The sequence below is a fragment of the Triturus cristatus genome, chromosome 3_2 (assembly GCF_964204655.1).
Source record: "Triturus cristatus chromosome 3_2, aTriCri1.1, whole genome shotgun sequence".
NCBI lineage: Eukaryota > Metazoa > Chordata > Amphibia > Caudata > Salamandridae > Triturus > Triturus cristatus.
The window spans coordinates 158,544,494-158,559,450 of record NC_140584.1 but is presented as its reverse complement, the minus strand read 5'-3'; the positions used below and the strand labels follow the sequence as shown (position 1 = coordinate 158,559,450).

The window sequence follows — 14,957 nt, the reverse complement described above, 5'->3', positions numbered from 1 at the left end:
ACCATTTAATCCACGCTTAATACTTTCTTACAGAGGCTGCATCTTGTAAACCCACAAACACAGAATACAACTCCAACGTGCTAACAGGGGAATAACTGTGAAACACTGCACTCAATAAACTGTGCAACATAACATTCCTAAAGATTACCCTCAAGAATGAATGGCTATGTTATGTGTATTTGTAGAACGCACCATCACCCTTGAGAGTATCCTGGCGCTGTGCAAGTGTGAGAAGTCAGCCCCTTCAATGTTGAGAGGACTTATTCGAGAGCTACGTCTTAGGCTCTTGAGGAACTCAAGAAGAGAGCTGGAGGCTCGTCTGTGTAGTGGGAGATCAGTCCACGCTTCAGGAGCGATGCAAGAGAAGGATAGAAATCCAGTTCTGCTTCTCTGAATGCGAGGGATCTGTACTAGTCAGAGTGTGGCTGGGAGGAGGTGCCTGGACGGATGATGGAAGGGTATGCAGCTGTTCAGGTAGTCTGAGCCCTGGTTATGTAGAGCTTTCTATGTGTGGGTGTGCTCTTGAACAGTGCACGCTTTTGTATCGGGAGCCTGTAGGTGTGGTGCAGTGTGTGTGCTGCGTGGGAGGTTGAGGACGAATCTGGCTGTTGCATTCTGGATGGTTGGAGGTCTTCTTGTGACAGATTCGGTGATTTGTGTGTAGAGAGAGCTCCCATAGTGGTATTATGTCCAAAGGAAGATAAATGTGTGGGGTAATGTGGCAAATATGTGCTCAAAGGCAAAGCGAGGAAGGACATCAATCCAACTGCTCACAATAAGGCTGAAGGTATAGGCAAAGAATTAACTTTGTCAATTAGCAGTATCCTACTCAGACATTTTCTTAGGTGGTCTACTCTAAACAAGTAGCCAAATACCTATGAGGAAATAGGAAATGTTCACCCTGCATACTCTTTCAACTATGAAAACGAGCACACTTCCCCATACCCACCTAGCAGCAAAGCTGGCAACATTAATGCCACATTTAGAAGAAGAAATCGCACATGCACCTAACACAGCACAGACATACCTTAAAAGCCGTCACTGGGCCCTAAAAGTACCCCGACACAAATCAATTTCAAACAAAAAAAACATAAAACAAAACTCTGTACACACAATACAGCATAGACACATCCTAAAGTCGGATGCCAACGTGCACATAACTATTATTCAATTAAGATACAGCACTCACCACCTTAAAACACCATACATTAGGGGCCTGATTATGAGTGGACTCACGCAGGCGGTGCACCGTCCGCGTTATTACGCTGCGCCAGGTAACAGTCCTTCCCCTGGCGGTGGCGAAGGAGTGACAACGCAATATGTTGAGGGGGTGGACTGGTGCAGTCCCGCTAGGTATATTACGAGTTCCCCACCATGAAGAGGCTGGCAGTGCAGGAACAAAGGGGTCCTCCAGGGCCCCCATACCTCACCGACATGGGAATACATTCTGGATTTGGGGGGGGGGTGGGAGGGGGCACAACATATGCACCCCTGTCTGTATGCCCACAAAGTTCCAGCAGGGCATGAACGTCACCGCCCATGCGGTGCTGGAACTTTTTTGCTGTTCCCATTGAGGTGCCTGTTTTCCAAGCACCTCTAAGGGAAAGGAAGGACCGCTGACCGTATCACGAGTAGAACGTCCTTGGGTGGGTCTGGCGCAGCCGAGCCGGCATTGTTGCACCAAACTCATAATCAGGCCCTATGACTCTGATATAAAACCACCATAATCCAAACAGGCACATAACTAGCCATTAAGATACTTAACATCACTCATCACCAACAGCTAACTAAGAAACGTATATACACTTACCAAACAATAAGCAGCAACAAATATATATACACTTACCAAACAATAAGCACCAACACGAGCCGAGAAACTTAGAAGCAATTTGGCATTGCCACCTGGTGACACCCAAAAACAAGCATTGGCATAGCCAATAGGTCTCGCCTTTGGGACCTTATAAGTGTTTAGCCATGCAACAGTTGCATAACTAAATACTTATAAGGTCCCAAAAGCGAGACCTATTGGCTATGCAAAGCGGCTGCGAAAGTGAAAGTGATCGCGATCAAACATCAAAGCGGTCACGCGGCCCCGAAAGTGAAAGTAATCGCGGTAAAGCGCGTCGCGCGCGCCCGCGCACATGCACTGTAGGTCTAGGCTGGCCTGGTAGCACTTTTTGGAGCCCTCTCAATAAGTCTCGCCAGACCAGCGCATGCGCTGGTTCAGGCGAGACCTTAAAAACTATCACAACATATTAAAACCAATACACTCAGCATACAGAGAGCAGTTCTGCCAAAAATCTAACCAGACTGTATTCTGTGATGGTAAAGTTTGGAAATTCATATCACACACTACCGAAAGAGAATGTGGCTAGGGCGGTCGACCTCGGAACTGGGGAACCGGGTATTGATTAAAAAAACTTGCTTTCTACTATCGAAATATTAAGAAATATTTTACAAAACTATTTGTTACACATCATTTCACAATTCCATGGTGTTCATTAAGAACTCAGATGGGGTCATCTGTGCTCCCCATAAATTGGAACTGGGAACATCTGTACGATGATGACGTAATGTGGATTCCCGGTTACCTTTTATTAAAGCCACACTCACTAAAGCTAGATATCTTCACCAGCTTCTAATGATAGTATCATACTTAGAACACCTATAAAAGGCTGTCATAATTGCAGATTAATAGACAGTATGTAAGCCCCTGGGGCAAATATAAGAACATAGATCATAAACATTTTTCGGGCCCTACAGTACAGCCCATTTGGATTAAAATAGCTAAATTCATTGAAGAGATCACGGGTATATAGATTAAGGTAAGTGAAGGTCAGCACAGACCGAGATTAGCACATCACCTCAAAAGGGGAATGCAATCATATAGAACCTACTTACGTAGCATCCGATACTGCTAGACTCACTAGTGCCACAGTGGAAATAAGTTACCCCTCCACTCACTGGCAAAGGACTGGCCGAAGCCCGATTTGTGATGAAACTGGCTGCAGCCAGGAACACTCAAATTTAAGAAAAAATGATTTACGGTGCAATTTTAGTGATTTTTTTTTATCTACAAGCTAAGATTTGGCTACGCATTGTTCTTATGTCGGTCAGTGGCGATGGTGGCTGAATGGGTATGCCCAATAAGAACGCGCATCTTGCTATTCTCACCCAATACTTGCATCTATAAAGGAATAGGGTCCAAAGTTCCAATATTGAGGTGGTTTGCTGCAGGGTTAGAATTTTATTAAAATACCAAGTTATGAATATCTGTACTCGATTTGTTTATTCTAACTGTGCCAGCCCTGTTTCGACTTCATCACCACACACTTGATTTTACGTGCAAAATTTAGAGTTCTGCAGAACATGATTCGACACTTTCATGCAGGCAGATTTGTCAATTTTCGAGTAACTGATTTGTTTAATGAGATTTACTATTGGCACGGACTCCATCTGAACCTTTGGGGTTGCTATCTAAGCTGATACTAGAGGCAACACCCTTTCAATAAGTTTGTTCAATTAATGTTATACCTATAACTAAAGAAAAAAAGCCAACTCTAAAGGAAATCCACAAGGTGTCTACATGAAAATTCTACTAAGAAAATTCTTTCAACACAGAAAGAGACTGCCTGGAAGAAATAGACAAGCGAAAACCATTTCATGGTCTATACAGTATACTAAAATCAACTCCAACAACTTCACTTTGTGGCCGTAAAGTGCCATAGTCGCACAACATTTGAATTCATAGCCACGTCATGCACTAAGAACTGTAGGTAGCGTGAGGCAAACAGTGAAGCTAAAAGTGAGACAAAGCAGATAAAGGAAACAAGAATTTTAAAACAAATCTGCTCCACACAAAGGGGGGGAAGGAATAACAGAAGCAAACAAAACACTCGGGAGAAACAATTCAAAATAATAAAAATATAAAAGACGAATTAGAAGGAAAACAAAGTAAAAGAAATACATGCAAATATGTGTACAAAGAGAAAACAAGGGAACAAAAGTGAGATGCATCTCCTATTTAGATTGAAAGAGGAACTGTTAATCAATATTCAAACTTAAAAGAGTGTTGGATGACCTAGGCACCTTTCTACCCCACCACATGTAACCAATGTAACTTGATTAACAGCTTTGCAACTCAAATTTTTCATTCAGCGGGAGATGAAAAAGAGGACATAAGTAAATGCAAGGTCCGTCCAAGCAAATTCTTCATAAAATATAAAATAGAAGTATTTCTGCATCTCTATTCTGGTGGTGTCCTGGCTGAAGGTGCCCCAACAGCCACCAGAGAGGGCGAGTGTCGGCTAAGAAGGAAGGGATGCCGGCCATGATGGTTCTGTGTATGATGCAACTGGTTTTTTGTATAATTTGCGGGCTACCTTGCGTTTCATCATGGTGAGGGTAATGTGGTATCATTTCTTCAGGTCCTTAATGAGGTGTGCTGCAACATTTAGTTTGCCAGTGTGGAGTCTGGGAGGTCTTAACACAGGAACCATTTTATATTTATGAACAGCAGGACTAGCTGCAATTTTTTTGTGAATTTGTAGTTCCCAATTTCACTTATAATCTAATCACTCTGCATTATCTAAGGAACACTCAATTGTTTTGTACATTTAAATGGCCAATAACTTTATAAGCATAAAATAATAAAGAATCATTCTGAAGACCTTTCTCCATCATCAGTACTGGGAACTGTGCTACGTCAGGCAAAGTTGTGGCATTTACCATCCTTTCCAGGTAAGAAAGACCTGCCAATTTTACTTGCCTCTTCTTGGAGTTTTATTCAACAAATATTAAGAAAATGAGGAACATAACTCCACAAACCCCAGAACATGGACTATAGTAGCTTGATGGATGGAATTGTAAAGAATATATTCCAGTGTGAACGGATGATCACAATGAAAATAAGTGGTTATGACAGCTGGATCTCATATGTCGGAGGCACCGCCAATAAACTCCGGATGAAGTTTTTTAACAAAAAAAAGTAAAATCTAAGACCTGAAATGTCACCTCAAGAGGTGACAAAGATCATATTGATCATTTTATTTGGCAAGCCCTTAAAGTCAACCACAGATTACAAGTGATTAAAACACCTGTTCTGAAGACACTTCCTCATGAATTGTTTATGGTTTGGTCATGTGGTGCAGTACAGCAATTTTCTAATTAAGTCACTATGTTATAATCAGATGGCCTTTTGTGATGATGACCCCAGAATCATGTGGAAAGTAGCTGGACTCTTGAAAGTGCAACTGGATTACATCAACAGTCGTAATGAAGAAGGCTTCAACTAGTGAATACGGAACTAGGAATACGAGTGAGAAAGATATCACAACAGATCTTTTGTTGTAGAAGATGGATGGAAGTAACTCAGAAGTTGAAAAAAGCATCAAAGAATCTAGATTGAATTGCAAATTGTACTATGTTGCACCAATGAGAAACTGCTAAATTAAAAGATGGTTAAAGAGTTCAGTCTGACTGGCATCACTAACGATGAGAAAGGTGGAGGAGAGGAAAAGGTTTTGGGGTCTAAATCTTTCCGCTCGATGTCTGCAAAGCTTATATTTATCTTCTGAGAATTAATTCCATTGAGTCTTACAGAGGTTGCAACTTAGTACTAGGGACTGAGATGGCTCAGGATGACCAAGCACTTGATGGAGAACTCCTCCCTTGTGGAACATAGAACTGATGGTAAGACCACCATCCACCTTGCAAAGTGGACAACGTATATAAGGGATCATGCTACACATCTTTCAAATCATCCTGTGAATGGGAACAAAAAGGTACAGATGTTTGTCAGGTTAGACCACAGTTTCCAAAACTGTGGGCTGCGAGCCGATTTTTGGTGGATCACAAAGGTTCAAGCAATAAATAAAGATGCCTTTAAATTCTGTATTTATCTTGTCACATTTGCAGCGCATTAAAATCAGAAGTCAAATGTCAGTCCGTCTTCTAAGAAACTGCTGCATTTATTTTTTTGTTTATTTTTTTTTAAGTTGGTTGTTTGGAAAATCCTCTGACTTGCAGTTAGAGAAAGAAAAGCAAAGCGAATTGTGTGACATTCTTGCTGGATACAGGTGTGTGAAAGGAAAGGCAGCAGGAATTAATATAAACACTTGTAATTCTGTACACATTCAGCAGTTAGCAAAGCAAAAATCAATCATTTTTTGTTATTTTGAAGTGTGATGAAAACAAAGATTTAATAGGATCAAAACAAATCAGACACTATACTTGGTGATGCACAAATGATAAATATCTACTGAAACCCAAATGCCACACATTATCATGTGTCCAATATATTTTTATCAGGAAAACTAGGTCCGTGCAAAATGAATGGCGATTTCAATGGAAAAGCGAAGTCTGTAAATGACAGTGCGCTACCACACAATGCTTTACTTACATTAAAGTAAAACGCCCATCTCGTGTCCATTAAAGCCAGGTGGGACAAGCAAGTTTATTGTTCTAAATATTGGGTTGTGGTTGTAAAAATATTGAGGACAGGGAATACAATAAGCCTCCTCCTAGTTACACCCTATCTGCATCATAGTGATATATCAAGGACATTAAAAGAAGCTACAGCCAACCTGCTCAAACCATAGATGATCTGCCCTGTTGGTAGGGACCTTTGCATTAAAACTTTAATGATTAGGTGTTTTAAAAGAAAACTTAAAAGAATGGAAAAAAACATGCCATTGGATTACTGCAAACAAGGAGGTTCATAAAAAGAAACAAAAAGTTTTGTTACCAGAACAAGAAGGAAAGCAAAGTGGAATTCCATGCAAATATAAGTGGGCTATGTTCACACCACCTGCATTTCCCAGGTGTGCATATACCGGAACAAACCCCCACACAAGCCCCCTTCCAAGAAAGCCATGGATGGGGGCACATGTAATACTTCCCACTGCCAAGCAATATCCTTCCCTTCCCAGCCACCCACCATGCTTGGCGATCTCTCGAACACAATAACTACCTACTCAGAGCAGGTGGCAAATGTATGCACTAAATCCTTTGGAACTGGGAATTCTATGCCAAATTCTGTCCAGTAAAATCTGATCTGCACAGCTATTCCCCTTTCAGTGGGTTTTAGCTAGAAATAGGAAGAAATCTGTGCAGAAACACTGGCAGGATCATTCATTTCAGCCACCTGGTGTAGCCACACATTTCCTCAAACTCGTAATTAAGCCCTTAGGGGTTGGGCAATGAGACTTACTCACCCTAGCATCTCAGGGAAAAAGTTTAGAGTTTATACGTTTAATTTAATCTGGAGAAATGTACATGTTTAAGTATTTCCACCCTTTTGCAAAAATCAGCCTAATACATTTACCCATGATAAACATTTGAAATCCCCAAAAGGGTAAGCTGGTCTTTGGTGCTAGCTGATGCGACAGCCACCAGGACACAACTATGGGTGGGCAAACTTTCTCTCTCCCAAAGTTGCCACAATTTATGCAAGCACTGCAATTAATAGATTTAGGCAGACAAAATCACCACGTGAGATCTTCAGGTGGAAGTTGGGACTTTCACACATTTTCTGAGTTGCTGGTTGTGATGGCAAAAAAAACACAGGTCAGCGGCATTCTAAACAGTTTTAAAGATGTGAGAAAAAGAGCACAATTTTCAGCACCAACTAACACCTGTGAGAAATACTGGCAGTGTGATGAGAAAACTATGCTAGGGTACAAATGCAGTTAAAGCTGACAAGTCCACGAACTATGCGTAGCCAAATAACTACTCAAAACGTTAAGGGTGTAATAAAACTCCGCACTCCTCACACAGCAAACGAATTACACCCAGGCTGCAGATGTTTTTTGCTACTGTTCAAACATTTCCGAAACGGGCTTTCAAAAAAAATGCCCTCTTCAGTTTTTTACTTTCAATTTGTTGCTCTTTACAGAGACATTTTAAGCGTGGTTTCAGCATTCTAATCCATACAACAGAGAAACAAGGTTAAAACTCCAGCCCTGACAAGGCGTTCTGACAAACTTCGCCCTAAAAAAAAAAAAAAATCTAAAAAGCAAACCAAGAGAAAAAACAACTTTTGATACATTACGAACACGTAATGAAGGAAACTTGCTACCTACAAAGATTCAATCTACACACTCTCTCCAGATTCTGAATCGAGCCAGCCAAGCGTGCAAACCGACGCTGTCGCCAGCAAAAGCATTTCCTTTCACCGTGGCAGCCAGAAGCAGGGGAATAAAATGGAAGTGAGCTCGAGTTATGACACCGAAAAGGCCAGACGAGCAAGGAAATAATCAACTCCACATGAGCCACTTCGAGCCCCGGACAATGAAAGGCCCCACGTCTCACCCTCGCAAAGGTCGCGGTACCGAGGGGGCAGCGAGAGGGGGGCGCGACGCCAAAAGGCCATAGAGAGCGGCAGCCAGCTGCAATGTGAATCAATGTGTTCTTAATTACACACAGTGAGAGGGACAGCAGAGAGGGGGCACCGCTACACAAGCGGGGTTAGTTCAACTCAAAGCAGGCCTTTTGTCGCTTCTCGGGCGCCCTTCGCTGCCTCTCCTCCAACAGGAGGGAAAAAAGCTTACATCACTCACAAGTACAGTCAGGGTTAGCCCGCCCATATATGTTAACGGGTCAGGCTCGTGAGGAGGACACCAAGGTAAATTCGAAGAGAAAAATGACGTTTGAAAAACAAAATAAAAAATGTATAGAGGTTGCCGACTTCTAGGACGCCGTTTACCCACAAGCTAGAGACTGAGGGCGAAGCGACCTGTGGCTTGTACAGTCATGTGCCAAGTCACCAAAATACGTTTAATTTAGAAAGAAAAAGGCAAATGGGAAGCTGCAAAAAGGTGTACCCAAAACTCTGGCTACAGTGAGCAGAGCCGCAAAGTTCCCAGGAGCCTCACATACACATGGCTCCCTGCCTTTACCATCGCATCCCAAGAGGTACCCTGCTGCGTGATCCAAAGTGAAGTAAAGTTGTTCCTCGGCACGTCTTCTACTTTTTAAAAAAAAAATTAAACTGAGAGCAAATGCAGCCTGCAGTAGTGAGTTTTACAGAAAAAAAACACCCCAGCAAAACCCCGACTGGTGGGAGAATATTTTCTCGCAAAAATGTTATTCGGGATATTTCTTTTGCAAAAAATAACTTTCCTTCCACCCTTTAGTCTGGGATCTATGGTTACAGAGAGTAACTATTTGTCTGCTGATTCAATAACTGCCACTACCCTGTAGCAATTAATTCCAGCACGTCTGTGGGTTTGGTGTATGTTCCTTTTATGCTTAGAACAGCCCAACTGAGACTTTTGGCCCCTAGGGGCACTTCATGCAGCTAGAAAAGTGGGAGTCGACTTGACACGCCTTCCCTTTTAGATAGGTGTGTTACAGGTATCTGTGGAGCAAGAGGGCTTCTACCTTGCTACGGTCGATGGGCCACAAACGGTGAACCAACTGAAAAGATCCTGAGGCATCTGCTTTAAAAAGCAATGCGCTACCAAGAGTTTTGATACCGACGGACTAATTGGCGACCAGAAACTAATGAAGCATGAGACTTAGATACGAGCAGGATGCCCATGCCTTCTGGTGGCAGTTGGACTTCTCTTTAAGTATGGGTTAGGAGCCACCTTACATGGTCTTTAGAGGTTACCTCATGTGGATGCCCAGGGAAAGACAAATGCCAGATATTACTCCAAACGAGAAGCAGCTTTTCAAAGGAAATAAAGATAAAAACCCGGTATCAGCAGTTTGCATTTATATTGGCACCCTGATCTATGACCCACTAATATCTGTGACACAGAAAAATAATTCCAAAATGGCAGAGAGCGCAGAAGTTTACCTTCAGACCTACACATTGAAGAGCCTGTGATGAAAAATCTACAAGGTCAAAAGCCATCAAAGGGCCACCGTCAGTCTCCAGCAAGCAGAGCTTGTGATAAAATTATCAACACTGTTGCTCATCCGGTGAGGAATCCATTTAGAATGTGCCAGCTTCAAGACACGATGAGTTCCATCAAATTTTGGACCCAGTTAATGTGTTTGTTTCTATGACTGATCCTTCCAATTAGGACGAGGTCCTCACATTACACTGATGAAGTTACTTGTTGGGCAACATCACCACATTCAGGTCACCATGAAACATCACTCATAGTGTAGACAATTTTCACCATTTTCCTAATCTCAAATTTATGTATCATCAAATGCCCCACATTTAGCACTTACAGGGATAGTTATGTTTAATTCAAAACTGCTTTTGTTTATTTAGCTTGACATACTTCTTGATATTTTATTTCAGCGCTGAATTATGAAATTAAGTACTTCTGTTAACAAGTTTATACCCACCGTTTAGAAAACCAAGAGGTTTCCTTGCAAGCTACATCTAACTAGTGTATATTTAAACTGCTTTTGTACTAAAAAATCCCGTTTCAAGTCAGTTTTCAGCACCAAGTGGTGTTTTATAGCATGGGGTTTGATGCAGTGACTCTGTACCTGTTTCACTTAGCGCAATGCTCAGCCCGTTAGCATTCTCTGCTGACATATGCAGTAATCGAAAGGTCAAGAGTTAGAGCCCCCCTAACCCAAATGCGCAAAGTGGACTAAGCCTTCCATAGGTCTATAAATTGATTACCTTGAGACTGGTTAATAGAAACTTCTATTATTCACATCGCTTAGAAAGCTTTATGCATCAAAGTAATGTGTTAAAATATTCTGCATATAGCACCCACAGTGCATAATATTGGAATGCAGCACAGAGAGTGGTTCCATTTCAATAACCATGGTAAGCACCCGAATCAGAACAGCAGATGTGAAGACAGAGTGTGGCTTTCCAGCAGAATGAAAAAGGGAACAAGCACTGGAAAAGCAACTATGATTGAGCTTTACATTTTAGGCTAGCTGCTTTGCCAGTGCTTGTTTGGCAAGTACAGAGAAAAAAAAATGTATATGAAAATGCCCAGAGGTACATCATATGCGACCAAACCAACAGCCATCATCGAATGATCAGTTTTTATGGGTAAAGTCAATTCCATGATGGGTGTCGACATGTCATTGTGCAAGCTCATGTAGGGAAGGCCAATATGAAATTAGATTTATAATAGATTTCATTTTTTTTAAATGGCTGCTGCCAGTGTGTGTACCTGCATGGTGGGTTATGAGGCATATATACACCTCGTAATTCACCGATGGCATGGGGGGGTGAGGGGGGTTGCACTGTCAGCATACATTTTCCGTTTCAAGATGGGAGATCGTTTTTTAAACGTAAATTAAATTACAAAAAGTGTGGGAGCACGTAAATAAAGTAGTGAGGGATCTGACAGCAGAACCCAGCTGACTATATGTACATTTTCTATTCTATAAGAGCGGAGAGGGTTGGCATATAAACTGGTGGGAAGGACGAAAAACAAGGAAGAGAGGAGCGTGGTGGTAGAGCAATGGATGAATTGGGTGAGCAACATACACAGCGGAAATGGAGAGCAAGAATGTAAAACTTATAAAGCATTTAAGAGAAGGGGGAAAAAAACAAACACACGACTTTTCATGCAGTGCAGACAGGAAATTAAGAAAAATGTAGTTCCCAAGTAAGCAGAGGCAGGAAACAAATATTCGGATCAGAAACACTGAACAACAGCTATCCATGCTCCATGGGAGAAACAAACACAAGAAGGGAAAGAAAGCCATTGAAGAAAAATCAAACAAATAAGGCTAACCAGAACACCCACAAATCATAAGCGATAGTCTGACCAAAAGTCCATTCAAATTAATTGAATTGTACAAAGGAGGTCTCAAACAAAGAACACCTCAAACCAACCACATTCTTCAAGACATACAAACTGGACACAGTGTGCAACTGACGAATAAAATCACCAAATGGTTTACTCTAGGTCAGGCAGAGAGTTATCCAGCTGGAATAGTAACTCAGAGCAGCTGGTGCTGGGAATCAACCACATCTTTTAAGATCTGTCAGTGGTTGGGGTAACACTCCGGAGAATTACACGCTTCCGAATTTCCACTGAGGGCTCCTAATGGAAATGTTCTTTATGATCTAACGGGCACAAAGGTCACGGGATTTCAAAAGCACACAAGCATTTGGCAGGGTGCCTAGCAGTGAATTTACCCCGTCAGAGAAGATAACGGGCCTACGCAATAACGTGCAAAATTCAACAACCACCAAAATACAAGTTGTGACCTGGTGTGTAGACTGCACAAAACATAGGAACAGTGGATTCTCCCACAGGTTTTGCCCTTGCAAGTGTATTTTACAAGAATCCAGAGCATTTCTTGTACTGCTGCACAACCACTACAAGCGGACTGAGTGTCAGCAACGCTTCCTTTTACGTTTATCCCCTTCCTATAAAATTAAGACCAGGGCAAATAATAAAAAACAAGAAGATCCTTAAGGAAAGCTGAAAATCGGGTGAAAGAAAAATTGCATAGTAAAAGGATGTTATTTTCACCAAGTGAACCTTATGACTACATCTAATTTCTTAATTAACTGAAGCCACCGACCTCTAAAATAAAAAAACATCAATGTAGCCTGAAGATTGCTTATGGTCCAGGTAAAAATACGTCACAATAAAGACACGGTGAGGATAAAGGCATAATGAATGGAGCCTGGGACCAAGTGAGAGTGGGCAGTGTCAGATTATCAAGATGTCTTCATTTAAATAGTTATTGCCAATTGGGTTGCCATTAATGGTAGGAGGGAAGCATTTATTCAAGGCTACCGATAATACACCATAAAATAGTCTGTATGTAAATCCTGGAAACACACAAGAAAAATACTACATCGTAACCAAGATCCACGAGCATTTGTTTAATGTTGAATGTGGTCATCCATAATTGTTTATGTTGCCTCTCTATATCTTGTGAAAAAATGTGTGGGCAATGTGAAGCTGGCCACTGCGGTGGGCTACGGTTTCCGTCTATTGCAGGGACTATTTCAGGCGGTGCGGCATTGAACTCTACCTGGCTGCCTCCCCTTCTTGTTTGGGGTTAATCCATTACTGCAGCTTGCAGTTTTACCTTTGGGCAATTGCACCATGCCGAGTTAGGAACAGGTATAGCAATAACAACTAGATTTGCCGCAAACAAATCTGGCATATTTTGTCTTGTTTGGCATTTTTAAAACCTGGCAAATGTGCACAAGAACTAACTGCTCTGAGCACAATTATTGCACAACATGAAATACTGGGAGCAAACACAGACTGACTACCACATTCAGGGTCTTCTAGATTGTGAGGAGTTGGTCACTTCAGTGGAGTCTTTTTCAGTAAGGAAGCACAATTTGAATGTCATTCGTGCTGGAATATAAAGCAAGTGTGGTCGATTCTTTTCTTCTTTTGCAAGCATGAGATTAGCTGCTGACTGCACTATTTATTGCCTTTGCTTGTGTGGTTGGTGCCTGTTAAAATAGCACTTCCAAGTTTAAAGTTTATTTAGCCTTGACATGCCTAGGGCTTGAATGGAAGTTTTCAGGTGGTTCAGAGACAGTAAAGTTGCCTCACTTTTTTTAGCCATTGAAAGAAGTATTTTGCAGACTTTGCAACTTGGATGGAGTAAGTGTCTTCAGTTGCCAGAGCACACAAGTCGGTGTTTAAAATTCAATTCTGCCCTTGAGTGAGATAGATGGAAGAGAATTCTGCCTCTTCTGGGTTGTGGCTTAAAAATGTTTTAGATATTTAGGAGTGGAGTTTTCCCAAACATGGAAGTAGAGTAAGCATGTCACGAGAGCAGAGGTTTTCAGGTATAACAGTACGTTAAGCTGCATTTCTGACTGGAGACACCCCGTTTTTAAAAAAAAGGGTTATAGGGATACTTCACAATGCATCAAAACATGAGAAGCTAAAAGTATTGTCAACATATCATTAAGCTGTGACTGAAAATAGAGGACAATATTGCTTATTAAATCAAAAAAGACTGCATAATTCAAATAAAAGGACAAAAATCAAACACGGATGCCCCTGTCAACCAACCAATCATCACACACTCAAACATAAACCTACTTTACTTTGTCCAAAGCTTTACATGAAAGGCTGTGATTTGGTCCAAAAATGTTGTGATCCTACATTGAAGCATGTACACTTCGGGTCGCAACTTTTTTGCTTGCACCCAGACCCTGCTACTGTAGTGCGAGTCGGAAGTTAGTTTTGGCTACTGATATGAACGTGTTTATGAACTTTTGAAATCCATCAATACACATTGTATTAAAGTATAAAAACAAGAAGAAAGTTGGTGGCTTGACAATGTCCCCACCATTGAGAAAAACAATGCCAAAATGCAACCAAACATACATTGCGGGCCACTTATACCTAATCATCAGTAAGCCAAATCAGCCATGCAAAGACCTAAGCAATCTCAGCATGCAGTTATACAAGGTGTACCTAGGTATACAGGTGGCTTATTCCATGGCAATGAAGGGCAGCTGGCTCAAACAGCAAACTTAACACCAATGAACTAGATGAGATCCTCACAGACAAAGTGATGGAATTAATCCTTGAATTAATCTCGGAAACTGATGAATGCTTGAGTGACATTTCAGTTCATATTACATCTACAACGCCACTCCAGAAACCAGCCGCATCCAAATCAGTCTTGGTCTTTCTCCAACCCAGCCCAATCTACAGGGCCAGTGACACTCAAGAGCTTTACTTCAACTTCCTGCAGATTATCCTGAGCAAAAGCTTCGGACATGAATTAAACATATTTTAACTAAAAAAAAAAAAAGTATAGTATACGTCTAATATCACTACATTATTTCAAGTACTTGGTTAAAACATTTTTTAATTGAAATATTTTAAGACTAGCCAGCCAGCTTCATCTCTAAAAACCAACTTCACCTGCTCCTACATCATGTTAATGTTGGCAGAAAATTCTTGAGGAGAACATTTAGGGCTGAAGGCTATAATTCGAGAATTAGATGTACTTCTGGTCTTTGCATGTCAGGACATCCACTCAAAGTATGAAAAAGAAGAGACACCGTTTGTAGGTTCAGAAGA

General features: G+C 41.4%; 1 protein-coding gene across 3 annotated transcripts in view; it reads right to left on the bottom strand.

The window, feature by feature from the left end:
- CDON (cell adhesion associated, oncogene regulated) overlaps positions 1–14,957 on the bottom strand; it is a 120,825-nt gene that overhangs the window by 91,419 nt on the left and 14,449 nt on the right. The gene's annotated exons all lie outside the window — the stretch shown is intronic.